Here is a 13,440-nt window from a genome sequence, read left to right as displayed (position 1 = left end):
TCTACCCTCCTGGATTTCTCTTTTTAATCTGAGGTACACTCTCCTTATTATCTCCCATCAGATCACCTTTATCTTTTCATGTCCCCAGTTTCTATCCCTCACCGGCTGAAACTGATGTCAGAAACTAAACTTTGATTTATAAACTAATTCATAATCATCTGCCATTTCTGCTGCTAATCTCGCAGTTTTAACTCTCTGCTCTTTCACGAGTTCTCACGACATCAGGAATTGATTTTTTGAACTCCTCCAAAAGTATAATTTCTCTGAGGGCTTTATACGTTTGGTCTATTTGCAAAGCCCCTATCCACCTATCAAAATTACTCTGTTTGAGCCTTTCAAACTCCATGTATGTTTGACCAATTCTTTCCTTAAATTTCTAAACCTTTGTCTGTAAGCTTCAGGCACTAGCTCATATGCACTTAAGATGGATTTTTTCACCTCCTCATATGACTCAGGTACCTCCTCTGATAGTGATGCAACACTTCACTAGCCCTATGTACCAGCTTTGTTTGAATCAGTAACACCCACATGTCCTGTGGCCATTTCATTTGTTTAGCTACCTTCTCAAATGAAATAAAAAAGGCTTCTACCTCCTTCTCATCAAACCTTGGCAATGCTTGGACATATTTAAATAGATCCCCACCAAGCCTTTGACTATGGCGCTCTTTCTCACTCTCCTCATCACTATCATCCAACTGTATGTTTCCCTTTACGCCTGCCAATTTTAACTGACTGTTTCATGGCCATTTTCTGAAGTTCAAACTCTCTCTCTTTATCTTTTTCCCTGATCTGTATCTCCCTTTCTCTTTCTTTTTCCTCTCTCTCTTTTTCTTTTTCCTCTCTATCTCTTTCATATTCAAGCTGCTTTAACTCTTTCTCATGTTTCATTTTTTTAATTTGTAATTGAATTTTTGCCATTTCCAATGAGTCAAACAGTATCCCAGCCAACTTTAAATGCTTAGCCACCACCATAATTACCTCATCTTTTCACATTTTGTCAGGTAATGTTAACAGCAATTTTTTTGCCAAATCTAACAGTCTGCTTTTAGTCTCTGTCCGTAAGGTACTGCGTGTGGCCATCTCCACCCCCAAAAACTTCTGAGCCTCTGAAAGAGCCATTGTCACAACACACTCCCTACTTAAACTAAAATACCGCACCTGAAAAGCAACCATAATATGCTCAGCCCTCACTGTCTTTAAGTTCACATAGCCAATCCAATAGATAGACTTTTATCCCCCTTGAGCCTCCAATTTGTTGTGGTCCAGGGTTAGAGAACCCTAAAGTGTACCATGGAGTTCACCTGACCCACAACTTTTAATAGATTGTGGCTTGTGATGTAATATTCAGTATATATTAAACGTATCTTATTCATAGTCATAGTTAATGAAAAGGCCCAATTTCACCCTTGTAGCCCCCTCAGCTGAAGGAGGGTCTGTCATGCGACCCACTCACAGGACAGGATTCTCCGGTTGCCGACACCGAAATCGTGGTCGGCGATTGGCCGGAGAATCTCAGTTCCCGACCAAATCGGGGGCGGCGCCGCTTTCACGATGCTCCGCCTCCTCCAAAGTGGCGTCCCCAGAAAGTATCCCGTTCGATGTATCGACGGCTCAGGACACTGCCTGAGCGCCCCCCCCCCCCCCCCCACCATGCTCCGCCCCCGACCCACCGAGTTCCCGATGGTGTCGCTCTCTCATGGTCTCATCCATTGGGAACTTGGCGTGGTGGCTGCGGACTCAGTCCAGCACCACCACAGTTGGGGGAGGGCCAATCCTCGGGCGGGGGGGGGGGGACTTTATTAGGAGCTGGGGGCACTGTGGGGGGGTGGTCTGGGCGCGCAAGCCAGTCAAAGGGGGTGGCGTGTTTTGCAGGCCGGGTCCGTAAGTGGCCGTCACCATGTTGCACAATGCGGCCACTGCAGGCTGCCACCATGCACGTGAGCGGCCATGGACCCGGCAATTCTCCGGGCGTATCGGCAGCTGGAGCCGGGTGCTTTACGCTGCCGGCCTGCTACCCCCCAGCAAAACAGGGAATCGGTGGAGACAGAGCCCCAGAATCGGAGAATCCAGCCCACGATCCTAGATTGGCCATCACTGGAATAGAGAGAGAGAGATGGGGGGATGTCTGTGTGGAGTTTAAACATCGCTGCTGCGGAGCACATATGATTTGTCTAAAGTCATAATGAAAACAGCTTCTGGGAGTTGACTGTGCAAAACTGAAAAGGAGCAATGGTGGAGGAGGACGAGGAAGAACAGACAGGAGAGAGAGCGTCTACGTGCCGGGCAGAACGGAGAGTGTCTGAGACGGGAGAATCAGCAACTAGAATATTTCTAAAATAAATAAAGGGCCAGCAACGTTCATACAAAATCCTCCATCAATAAAATCCCTCAATAACAAAAGAGGGATTGTGTCAAATCATCCATGCAAGTTCACCTACTAGGTTATCCATCAATTTGTAATCTCTCAATCTAAACTGTGCCAGCAAACATTGTGTTCCTAATCTCCGGCTGCTGGCAATGCTCCCTGAGTCAGAAAGTGTTGGTTGGTGAGTTGCTAAGAGTGGCTCTCAGATCAGAACAGCTACTCTCCAGGGGGTCAGCTTCTGGCGAGGAGAACCAAGCCCACATCCAGAGTCTCTCCTTCCAGATCAGGCCGCATGACCCGAAACTCAATAGCGTTCCCTGGAGAGTCAACCATATTTGTCCCACTGGACTCAGGAGTGACACAAATTGGCTCCAATGTAGACCGATTATTCCCAATTGGATTCTAGAAGGTTCATGACAGGGTTCAGCTCAAGGTCCAGTAACTGCGGCCGCAGATACCTCCTGATGTTGTTTCCTGCTTTCTCACTTTTTCTGTCTCTCTCTCACTCTCTTTCTCCCTCTATCTTTCCTGCAAGAGCTTTGTTTGTTTTGTGTTTGACCCAGTGTAACTCTCACAGGGTTTTTGCCCAATCTGAAGCGGTTAATGCGAGCAGTCAGCTGTTGAGTTTGTGATTTGAAATGGAGAAGTTGTGACCTCTTCCTGAAAATGCTCAAATGCAAATTGTGACACTTCCTTTTGAAGGCACTTGCGACAGTTAAGGTTTGCAACATTCTCATCTCTGAGTTGGAAACTTGAGTGTTTAAATTATGGAGACCGTGGCTGGGATTCTCCGATCCCGCGGCCAAGTTCTGACGCCGGAGTGAAAAGCAGCGGGAGCGACTCCGGAGTCAAAGGGCCTCCAGGCCCTGGCATTCACCCCTTCCTAGGGGGCTAGTACGGTGCCGGAGTGGTGTCCGCTGCTCCGGCTCTCGAAAACCGGCGCGCCACAGCAGGCGCGGGTCCGGGTTGCCGTCTCCATGCCGGCCCCCGGGGAAACATGATGGACCCCGACAGGGGCCCGGCGCGGAGGAACATAGGCCCCCCACGGAATTAGCCCGCACGCCGATCGGTAGGCCCCGATCACGGGCCTGGCCACAGTGGAGGACCCCCCCCCCCCCCCCCCCAGAGTCGGATCCCTACGTGCAACCCCGCCCCCCCCCCCCCCCCCCACCATACGTAACCCACGGCAGTGGGACTCGGCCAAACTAGGCGGGCACTCGGCCCATTGAGGCGCGGAGAATCAATGGGGGGGGGGGGGCGGGGGCGCTTTCAACGGCCGCCGATTCTCCAGTCGCCGGAGAATCGGCGGCCCGGCATTGAGCGGCGTGGTGCGATTCACACGCCCCACCCCTCCAGCGATTCTCTGACCCACCACGGGATCAGAGAAACCCGGCCCAGGATTGTGCTGAGGGCTGTGACTGTGGTCCTAATTGAGCTTCTATCAGGTTTAAGTCCACCCCTCCGCCCTCTCCCAGGTACCATCATTAATCGCAGGCTAGCTGGTCAATTAGCTTCAGTACCTTGGAGATCTTTAGTTCTGAGTCACCATTCTGTCCCAGATTATAGTCCCTGGACTCTCATCACCAGGCTCGAGACCCGTCTTTCTTCCATCTCGAAAAGACAGAAGGAAAGGGACAGATGTGGACATCAGAACAGGCAAGGGAGCTTCCCGGAAACTTCCTGGGAGTCTCCCCCTCCACCTCACTTCTCATTTAACAGATTGAAAAGAATTCAACTCCAAATGGAGAGGAACATTTGCCAGATTACCTCGACATCCCAAAGTCACCCCTTGTTGCACTGAAGGAACAGCAGCAGTGGGGATTGTAAAGATGTTGGTAAACGGGGGCCAATCAGTTCTTGTTTAGGAGGAATTGTCGTTTCCAGAGGAGAGATCAGAATAATAAATAGTCATAGAATTGACAGTGCAGAAGCTGTGATCCAGTGTTTCTGAGAGCTTCGCTGCTTCACTGTAAATGGGTCCAGGTGAAGATGCGAAGGTTTCTGTTGTCACCCTCTCGGGAGGGGGCGGAGGGGGGGGGATATTTGCGACTTTGCCCTTCCTCCCAACTCTGAAACAACGCTGTCTGGTTTATAAGGACAGAACCATGTCAAAAATAACATGCACTGATTTAGCACAGAAGGAAGCCATTCAGCCCGTGCTCGACATTTGAAAGATCTATTCAATTAAATGCACTTATATTAGGATGCAGCCCAGACAATGGGTGAGTTGCTATTTTTTTAATATAAATTTAGAGTAGCGAATTCTATTTCTTTCCAATTAAGGGGCAATTTAGCGCGGCCAATCCACCTACCCTGCACTTCTTTGGGTTGTGGGGGTGAAACCCACGCAGACACGGGGAGAATGTGCAAACTCCACACGGACAGTGACCCAGAGCCGGGATTGAACCTGGGACCTCAGCACCGTGAGGCTCTTACCACTGGTTGAAGAGGTGCAGATGGGGCTGCTTGTTTACATGTAGAATTGTTCTGTGGCGGTTGGAGGGTGGGTAGAGGATGGGTGGAGGATGGATGGGGGGTGGGTCTTGTTCACTGTTAATATTGATCTCTTTTGGAATTAATAAAGTTGGTTTGGGCGGGGAGCTGGTTTGGTGTTTTGGAATTTTGGGATTATGAATGGTTGTGTGTGTGGGGCCATCCCGCTAGCTAGATTAGTTAGTCAACGGGAGTGAAAGCATGGGGTTATCCGCAGCTCACACAGTGGGGCGGGGGGGGGGGCTCATTCGGCATGAGTTTAGGGGTTACAGTTATTGGGTGGTTGGGGTTTGGTGAATTTGGGGACCTGATTGTGGTTTACTTGGTTGTTTGGGTATGATGTTGGTGGGTGGTGCTGGTGGGGGGTGGGGGGGGGGGGGGGGGGTGATGCTGTGAGGGTGGGTAGCTTTCTGACGGTGACTGGGGACTTCTCTTTGTCGTGTTGTGTGGGGTTGCCTGGTGGCCATCTTGGGTGGACCTGGTGCCGACCCTTCTCCGGGGAGTTGCTGGGCTACCTAACTAGGCAGGAATGGCTGACTCTGCGAATAGTGGGGGATCAGCCCCTCCCAAAATAATCTGGCTGGTCACATGGAATGTAAGGGGGCTGATAAAGAGATCACCAGGAGATCCATTTCCAGGTTAGAGATCAGATAAGGTTCTGGAAAGACTGGATGGGACAGGGGTTTGATAGTAGGAGCCGGGGGGGGGGGGGGGGGGGGGGGGGGGGGGGGCAGTGATCCTGATTAATAAGAAGGTAGATTTTGGTGGTGACGATTTTGATGGATCTGACTGGAGGTCAGTGGGTTGTTAGCAGATGCACCAATGATGCTGGTCAATGTATACGCCCCAAATTCGGACAATGTTGTTGTCCTTTATCCCGGATTCGGATTTGCGCTAGCTAATAATGGGTGGGGACTTTAAATGCAGATTGGATCCCTGACTGGATAAAGCAGGGTGGGGGGGAACGGGGAAGTTTGCCCTTTCCACGTTGTGGGAGGTGTTGAGAGCAGTTGTTTGAGGGAAGATTATTTATTTTAAGGCGCACAAGGAGAAGAGTGAAAGAGTGGCGAGGCAGAGGCAGAAGCCATTTTGGAGGTGGACCGTCGATACTCAAATCAACCAGACACGGAGTTACTGACTAATAGGAAGAAGCTACAGTTGGAGTTTGGGCTGCTGTCAATGGATGGGGGCGATGGGGGCAATGGGGGGCGATGGGGGCGATGGGGGCGATGGGGAGATGGGGGCGATGGGGAGATGGGGCGATGGGGGCGATGGGGGCGATGGGGCGATGGGGCGATGGGGGCGATGGGGCGATGGGGGCGATGGGGCGATGGGGCGATGGGGGCGATGGGGGCGATGGGGCGATGGGGGCGATGGGGCGATGGGGCGATGGGGGCGATGGGGCGATGGGGCGATGGGGGGCGATGGGGGCGAGGGGGCGATGGGGGCGATGGGGGCGATGGGGAGATGGGGGGCGATGGGGAGATGGGGGCGATGGGGCGATGGGGGCGATGGGGCGATGGGGGCGATGGGGCGATGGGGGCGATGGGGGCGATGGGGCGATGGGGCGATGGGGGCGATGGGGCGATGGGGGCGATGGGGGCGATGGGGCGATGGGGGCGATGGGGAGATGGGGGCGATGGGGAGATGGGGGCGATGGGGCGATGGGGGCGATGGGGGGCGAGGCGATGGGGGCGATGGGGCGATGGGGCGGATGGGGCGAGGCGATGGGGGCGATGGGGGCGATGGGGCGATGGGGGCGATGGGGGCGATGGGGGCGAGGGGGCGATGGGGCGATGGGGGCGATGGGGGGGGCGATGGGGCGATGGGGGCGATGGGGGCGATGGGGCGATGGGGGCGATGGGGCGATGGGGCGATGGGGGCGATGGGGCGATGGGGCGATGGGGGCGATGGGGCGATGGGGGGCGATGGGGGCGATGGGGGCGATGGGGGCGATGGGGGCGATGGGGCGATGGGGGCGATGGGGCGATGGGGCGATGGGGGCGATGGGGGCGATGGGGCGATGGGGGCGATGGGGGCGATGGGGCGATGGGGGGGGTGGGGGCGATGGGGCGATGGGGCGATGGGGGCGATGGGGCAATGGGGCGATGGGGGCGATGGGGGCGATGGGGCGATGGGGGCGATGGGGGCGATGGGGGCGATGGGGCGATGGGGAGGGGGGCGATGGGGCGATGGGGGCGATGGGGCGATGGGGGCGATGGGGCGATGGGGGCGATGGGGGCGATGGGGGCGATGGGGGCGATGGGGCGATGGGGGCGATGGGGGCGATGGGGGCGATGGGGGCGATGGGGGCGATGGGGCGATGGGGCGCTGGGGGCGATGGGGAGATGGGGGCGATGGGGCGATGGGGGCGATGGGGGCGATGGGGGGATGGGGGCGATGTGCCTGTTGTGATGTTCAAAGGGAGCGTTTTATAAGCATGGATAAAAGCTAGTCACTTATTGGCGCCAACAGGTAGCATCTTGGGAAATTGTGCAGGTTAGGGATGGGGGATGGGGGCAGGGGCGGACATGGTGGGGGTTGCCGGCCAAGGTTAATGTTTGCGGTGTTTTATCGGAATCTTTACAAGTCAGATCCACTGGAGGATGGGTTGTCAATGTTGGAGTTTTGGACGGTTTGGTTACTCTGATGGTGGAACAGGAGAGGAGGGAAGGATTGGAGGCGCCTGTGACTTTGGAGGAGGTTATGGAGGGAATGGGTCTTATGCAGTCGGGGAAGGTGTCAGAGCTCCTGATTCAAATTGGTAAAATGTTTGTCGGGTTGCTGGCCCCAGAGCATCTTGGGATGTTTGAGGATTCAATGGCTCGGTGGACGTTGCCGGCCTCATTAGCGCAGGCAATGATCTCCTGGATATTACAGAAGGATAAGGATTGGAGGGAGTGTGGGTCGTACCGTCCCATTTCATTACTGAACACAGATATTAAGCTGTTGCCGAAGATCTTGGCTTGGTGTATGGACCCTTGCCCCCCCAGGAGTCATATCGGAGGAGCAGCCGGGCTGTGTTAAGAGAAGACAATTGTTGGCCAATGATCAGAAGATGTTTCATGTGATTTGTTCCCCTCTCCATCTCTTGACACAGAGGTGATTATCTCACTGGATGTAGAGAAGATGTTTGAGAGGGTGGAGCGGGAATATTTGTTGGGGAGGTTTGGCTTTAGGCTGAGATTTATATCTTGGATCTGGCTCTTGTATTGGCCCCAACCACAAACTGTCCAAAATACTTCCAACTGAGTAGAGGCACAAGGCACGGGTGTCCGCTCTCCCCACTATTGTTTGCCTTGGCAATTGAACCTCTGGCATTTAGGTCATCCCCGAAGTGGAGGGGGCAGAGTGAGCGGGCAGAGAACATTGGGTGTCATTGTATGCGGACGATCTGTTGCTGTATGTGACGGACCCTCTCTCCAACACAATGAAGCTGCTCTCGGGGTTCAGATTGAACCTGGGTAAAAGTGAATAGTCTCCTGTGAATCTGTCAGGAATGCGAGCAAACCAGGCAAAGTTGCCTTTTCACCTGGTCAGTTTGCTGGAAGCCGGGAAGGGGTTGGCGGGGGGGGGGTGGTTGGGGGGTTTGGGGGGTTGGGTGGCTGGCGGGGGGGTTGGTGGGGTTGGTGGGGTTGGTGGGGATGGGGGGCTGGCGGGGGTTTGGGGGGTTGGGGTGTTGGGTGGCTGGCGGGGGGGGTTGGTGCGGATGGGGGGGTTGGTGTGGATGGGGGGCTGGCGGGGGGTTGGGGGGGTTGGGGGGTTGGGGGAGGTTGGTGGGGGGGTTGGGGGGGTTGGGGGGTTGGTGGGATTGGGGGTGGGGGGGGTGGGGGGGTGTTGGGGGGCTGGTGGGGGGTTGGGGGGGTTGGGAGGGTTGGGGGAGGTTGGTGGGGGGGTTGGGGGGGTTGGGGGGTTGGTGGGATTGGGGGTGGGGGGGTTGGGGGGGTTGGGGGGAGGTTGGGGGGGTTGGGGGGTTGGGAGGGGTTGGGGGGCTGGCGGGGGGTTTGGGGGGTTGTGGGGATTGGGGGGGGTTGGGGGCTGGCGGGGGGTTGGGGGGTTGGGGGGTTGGTGGGTTTGGGGGGGTTGGGGGGGTTGGGGGGGTTGGCGGGGGGTTGGGGGATTGGGGGTTGGGGGTATGGCAGGGGGGTTGGGGGTGTTGGGGGGTTGGGGGGTTTGGGGGGGTTAGGGGGGGTTGGGGGGTTGAGGGGATGGCGGGGGGGGTTGGGGGCGGTTGGGGGGATTGGGGGGATGGCGGGGGGTTGGGGGGTTGGGGGGTTGGGGGGGGTTGGGGGGCTGGCGAGGGGGTTGGGGGGGTTGGGGGGGTTGGGGGGATGGCGGGGGGGTTGGGGGGGCTGGGGGGATGGCGGGGGGTTGGGGGGGTTGGGGGGGTTTTGGGGGGCTGGTGAGGGGGTTGGGGGGGTTGGGGAGCAGGAGGGGGGTTGGGGGGCTGGCGGGGGGGGTTGGGGGGTTGGGGGGTTGGGGGGATGGCAGGGGGGGTTGAGGGGGGTTGGGGGACTGGCGGGGGGTTGGGGGGGTTGGGGGGCTGGCGGGGGGTTGGGGGGGTTGGGGGGGTTGGGGGGCTGGCGGGGGTTGGGGGGGTTGGGGGCAGGCGGGGGGGTTGGTGGGGTTGGGGGGTTGGGGGGCAGGCGGGGGGGTTGGGGGTTGGGGGGTTGGGGGGAAGGCGGGGGGTTGGGGGTTGGGGGGGTTGGGGGGCAGGCGGGGGGGGTTGGGGGTTGGGGGGGTTGGGGGGCAGGCGGGGGGTTGGGGGTTGGGGGTTGGGGGGGGTTGGGGGGCTGGCGTGGGGTTGGGGGGTTGGGGAGGCTGGCGGGGGGTTGGGGGGTTTGGGGGGGTTGGGGGGTTGGGGGGTTGGTGGGGTTGGGGGGTTGGGGGGGTTGGGGGGCTGGCGGGGGGTTGGGGGGTTGGGGGAGGTTGGTGGGGGGGTTGAGGGGGTTGGGGGACTGGCGGGGGGTTGGCGGGTTGGGGGAGGTTGGTGGGGGGGTTGAGGGGGTTGGGGGGGTTGGTGGGATTGGGGGGTTGGGGGGTTGGCGGGGTTGGGGGGCTGGCGGGGGGTTTGGGGGATTGGGGGGTGTTGGGGGGTTGGGGGGGTTGGTGGGGGGGCTGGCAGGGGGGTTGGGGAGGTTGGGGGGATTGGGGGGGTTGGGGGGCTGGCGGGGGGTTGGGGGGGGTTGGGGGGATTGGGGGGGTTGGTGGGGGTTGGGGGGATTGGGGGGGTTGGTGGGGGTTGGGGGGCTGGGGGGGGTTGGGGGGTGTTGGGGGGTTGGGGGGTTGGGGGTGTTGGTGGGGGTTGGGGGTTTGGGGGGGTTGGTGGGGGTTGGGGGGGTTGGGGGGTTGGTGGGGGTTGGTGGGGTTGGTGGGGGTTGGGGGGGGTTGGGGGGGATTGGGGGGTTGGGGGGATTGGGGGGTTGGGGGATTGGGGGGGTTGGGGGGTTGGGGTGATTGGTGGGGGTTGGGGTGATTGGGGGGTTGGGGGGTTGGGGGGGTTGGGGGGTTTGGGGGGTTGGGGGGTTTGGGGGGGTTGGGGGGTTTGGGGGGGTTGGGGGGTTGGGGGGGTTGGGGGGTTGGGGGGTTTGGGGGGGTTGGGGGTTTGGGGGGGTTGTGGGGTTGGGGGTTTGGGGAGGTTGTGGAGTTGGGGGGCTGGCTGGGTGGTTGGGGGGGTTGGGGGGTTGGGGGGGTGGTGGGGTTTGGGGGGGTTGGGGGAGTGGTGGCGGGGGGGGGGTTGGGGGGGTTGGGGGGTTGTGGGGTTTGGGGGGGTTGGGGGGTTGGTGGGGGTTGGGGGGGTTGGGGGGGTTGGGGGGCTGGCGGGGGGTTGAGGGGGTTGGTGGGGTTGGGGGGCTGGTGGGGGGGTTGGGGGGCTGGCGGGGGGGTTGGGGGGTGGTGGTCTGGCGAAGGTGGGGGTTTGTGTTGTTTCCTTTGGGTTTGTGGGGGAGTTGGAGTGATTGAAATATTTGTTAACTTTTGTCCACAAATGGATCTAAAGATGTTATGTTAAAAAATTTGTTAATAAAAATATTTTATTTTAAAATGTTCTAACCGCTGAGGTTAGCTTCAGCATGAGCCCATCAATTAGTGATGTTTCAGTGAACAATACCAACGTGTGGCGTAGCCGGCTCTTGGTTGGCTCCACAATGTGGTATTCTAAGAAACTATCCCAAAAACATTCTGGGCGCGATTCTGCGCTCCCCATGCTGGGTGGGGGAATCGCGGAAGGGCCGGGCGAATCACGCCACGCCGCCCTAGCACCCCCCGCGATTCTCCCACCCCCCAAAATGGCGTGTCGTGTTTTGGGACACGCCGCTCGGAGAATCGCCGCTCGCCGTTTCTCACAGTGACCGGCGATTTTCCGGCCGGATGGGCCGAGCGTCCTGACGAACCCGACCGGTTCACGCCGGCGCCAACCACACCTGGTCGCTGCCGGCGTGAACATCGCGTGACTGGTGAGTGTGGGGCCTGTGGGGGGGCGGAGGGAGGATCGAGCACCACGGGCGTGCTCAGCAGATGTCTGGCCCACGATCAGTGCCCACCGATCATCGGGCCGGCGTCTGTAAACGACGCACTCTTTTCCCTCCGCCAATCAAGCAGCCATGTCTTGCGGGGCAGCGGAGGGGAAGACAGCAACTGCGCATGCGCGGCTGATGTCACTTTGGCGCCGCCGGCCGCGTCATTCCCGGTGCGCCGCTTTGACGCAAGCGTCAATGCCGGGCGCTCGGGGTTCACACGCTGCCGCTCCTAGCCCCCCCGGGGGGGGGGCAGAATAGGGGGCGAGGAGTGGCCTCCGATGCCGGAGTGAAACACTCCGGGTTTCAATCCGGCGTCGGCTGTTTCTCTCCATTTCGGAGAATCGCACCCTCTATGTTCGTTATCAATCTTTTGCACTAGCAATTTATCTCCTGTACTCCACAATCTCCTGTGCTCCAGGAAATCCAAGCATAGTCCAGGCAACTTGTCTTCACAACTGAACTCCTTTAGCCCCGGTATGATTCCGTCAATCTACACGTCACCCTCTCCAAGGTTAATCCCTGCAGTTCCTGAAACCAAACACAGTGACCCTGTAGCCACCGAAGTTGGCCATTCCCTCAATACAAAATGGAGGAACGCAAAGCTTGCAGGTTAAAATGGACAATGTTTGCAGCACCAGCAGGCTGCAACAAGCCACTGTGTATTCTGTCTGCTAAGAGAGCAGACAGCACCGAAACGAACATTCCGCATACTAATGAGGCAATCTCCGGGATAGTTGACATAGTAATGGAACGATCCCAGGGACAATGGACACAAATAGGGAAGTGATTGCAACAGTGTATGGAAAACCAGACACCCCGGCACCAGCGGGGTCCGAAAACAAAGCACCTGAAGGCCCGCCCAGTAGCCGAGAGACAGCCTCAGTATTGGGGGGATTCAAACAAATCGATTGGAAAGAGACCCAATCAATTCCCAGCAGATAGAGGGTCCGTCCAAAAGGGCGCGAGGCCCTGGGACCTATAAAAGACAGGTCCCAAACTTAGTTCGTTCTCCTTAACCAGCCCTCCTCTCTGGACCAGCATTTCGACCAGCTTTGCCAAGAAGACCTTGAACGAGAGAGAGGAGAGGTTTGGGACAGCAGCCGCCAGCAAGTAAGTGTCTCACAACGATCGCTACCAGAGATAGACACTCCTAACCCCTTTTTAACCCGTACCAACCTGAAGTCTGCGGACCAGTGCAGAGCAAGAGACCTTGTCCCCTGATCCGGCAGTTCCTTTTGAGATATGTATTGGTTTATTTAGTGGTAGGAATAGTTTAATCATCTTAGCGTGTGCATGGGTAGTATTATAATTGTAATATAATAAACTCAGTTGTTTGAACTTACTAATTGGTGTATGGTTTTATTGCTTTGAACTTAACCTTGTGGCGGTATCTTAACGATACTTGGCGACTCCAGAGCTAAGTAACGAAACAGATCCAAATTGAGTGTTAAGCACACTCACCCAGAACGAGCAACAACCCAGAGCCGGGATCGAACCTGGGACCTCGGCGCCGTGAGGCAGCAGTGCTAACCACTGTGCCATCGTGCTGCCTCTGAAACCAAACACAGTGACTCCAGATGGATAAAGACTCTGTACAACTGAAGGTCACTTTTGTTTATTCAGTCACAGGATGTGGGTGCCATTGGCTAGGCCAGCATTTATTGCCCATCTCTAATTGGTCATGAGCTGCCTTCTTGAACCGCTGCATGTGGTGTAGGTACACCCACAGTGCTGTTAGGGAGGGATTTCCAGGATGTTTCCCCAGTGAGGGTGAAGGAAAGGCGATATATTTCCAAGTCAGGGCGGTCAGTGACTTGGAGGGGAACCTCCAGGTGGTGGGGTTCCCAGGTATCTGCTGCTCTTGGCCTTCTAGATGGTAGTGGCCATGGGTTTGGAAGGTGCTGTCTAAGGAACCTTGGTGAGTTCCTGCAGTGCATCTTGTAGATGGTACACACGGCTGCTACTGTTTGTCAGTGGTGAAGGGTTTGAATGTTTGTGGAAGGGGAGCAATCAAGCGGCTGCTTTGTCCTGGATGGTGTTGAGCTTCTTGAGTGTTGTTGGAGC

The sequence above is a fragment of the Scyliorhinus canicula genome, chromosome 19, assembly GCF_902713615.1.
Source record: "Scyliorhinus canicula chromosome 19, sScyCan1.1, whole genome shotgun sequence".
Taxonomy (NCBI): Eukaryota; Metazoa; Chordata; class Chondrichthyes; order Carcharhiniformes; family Scyliorhinidae; genus Scyliorhinus; species Scyliorhinus canicula.
The sequence above is the reverse complement of the archived record's forward strand: the minus strand, read 5'-3'. Positions refer to the sequence as shown.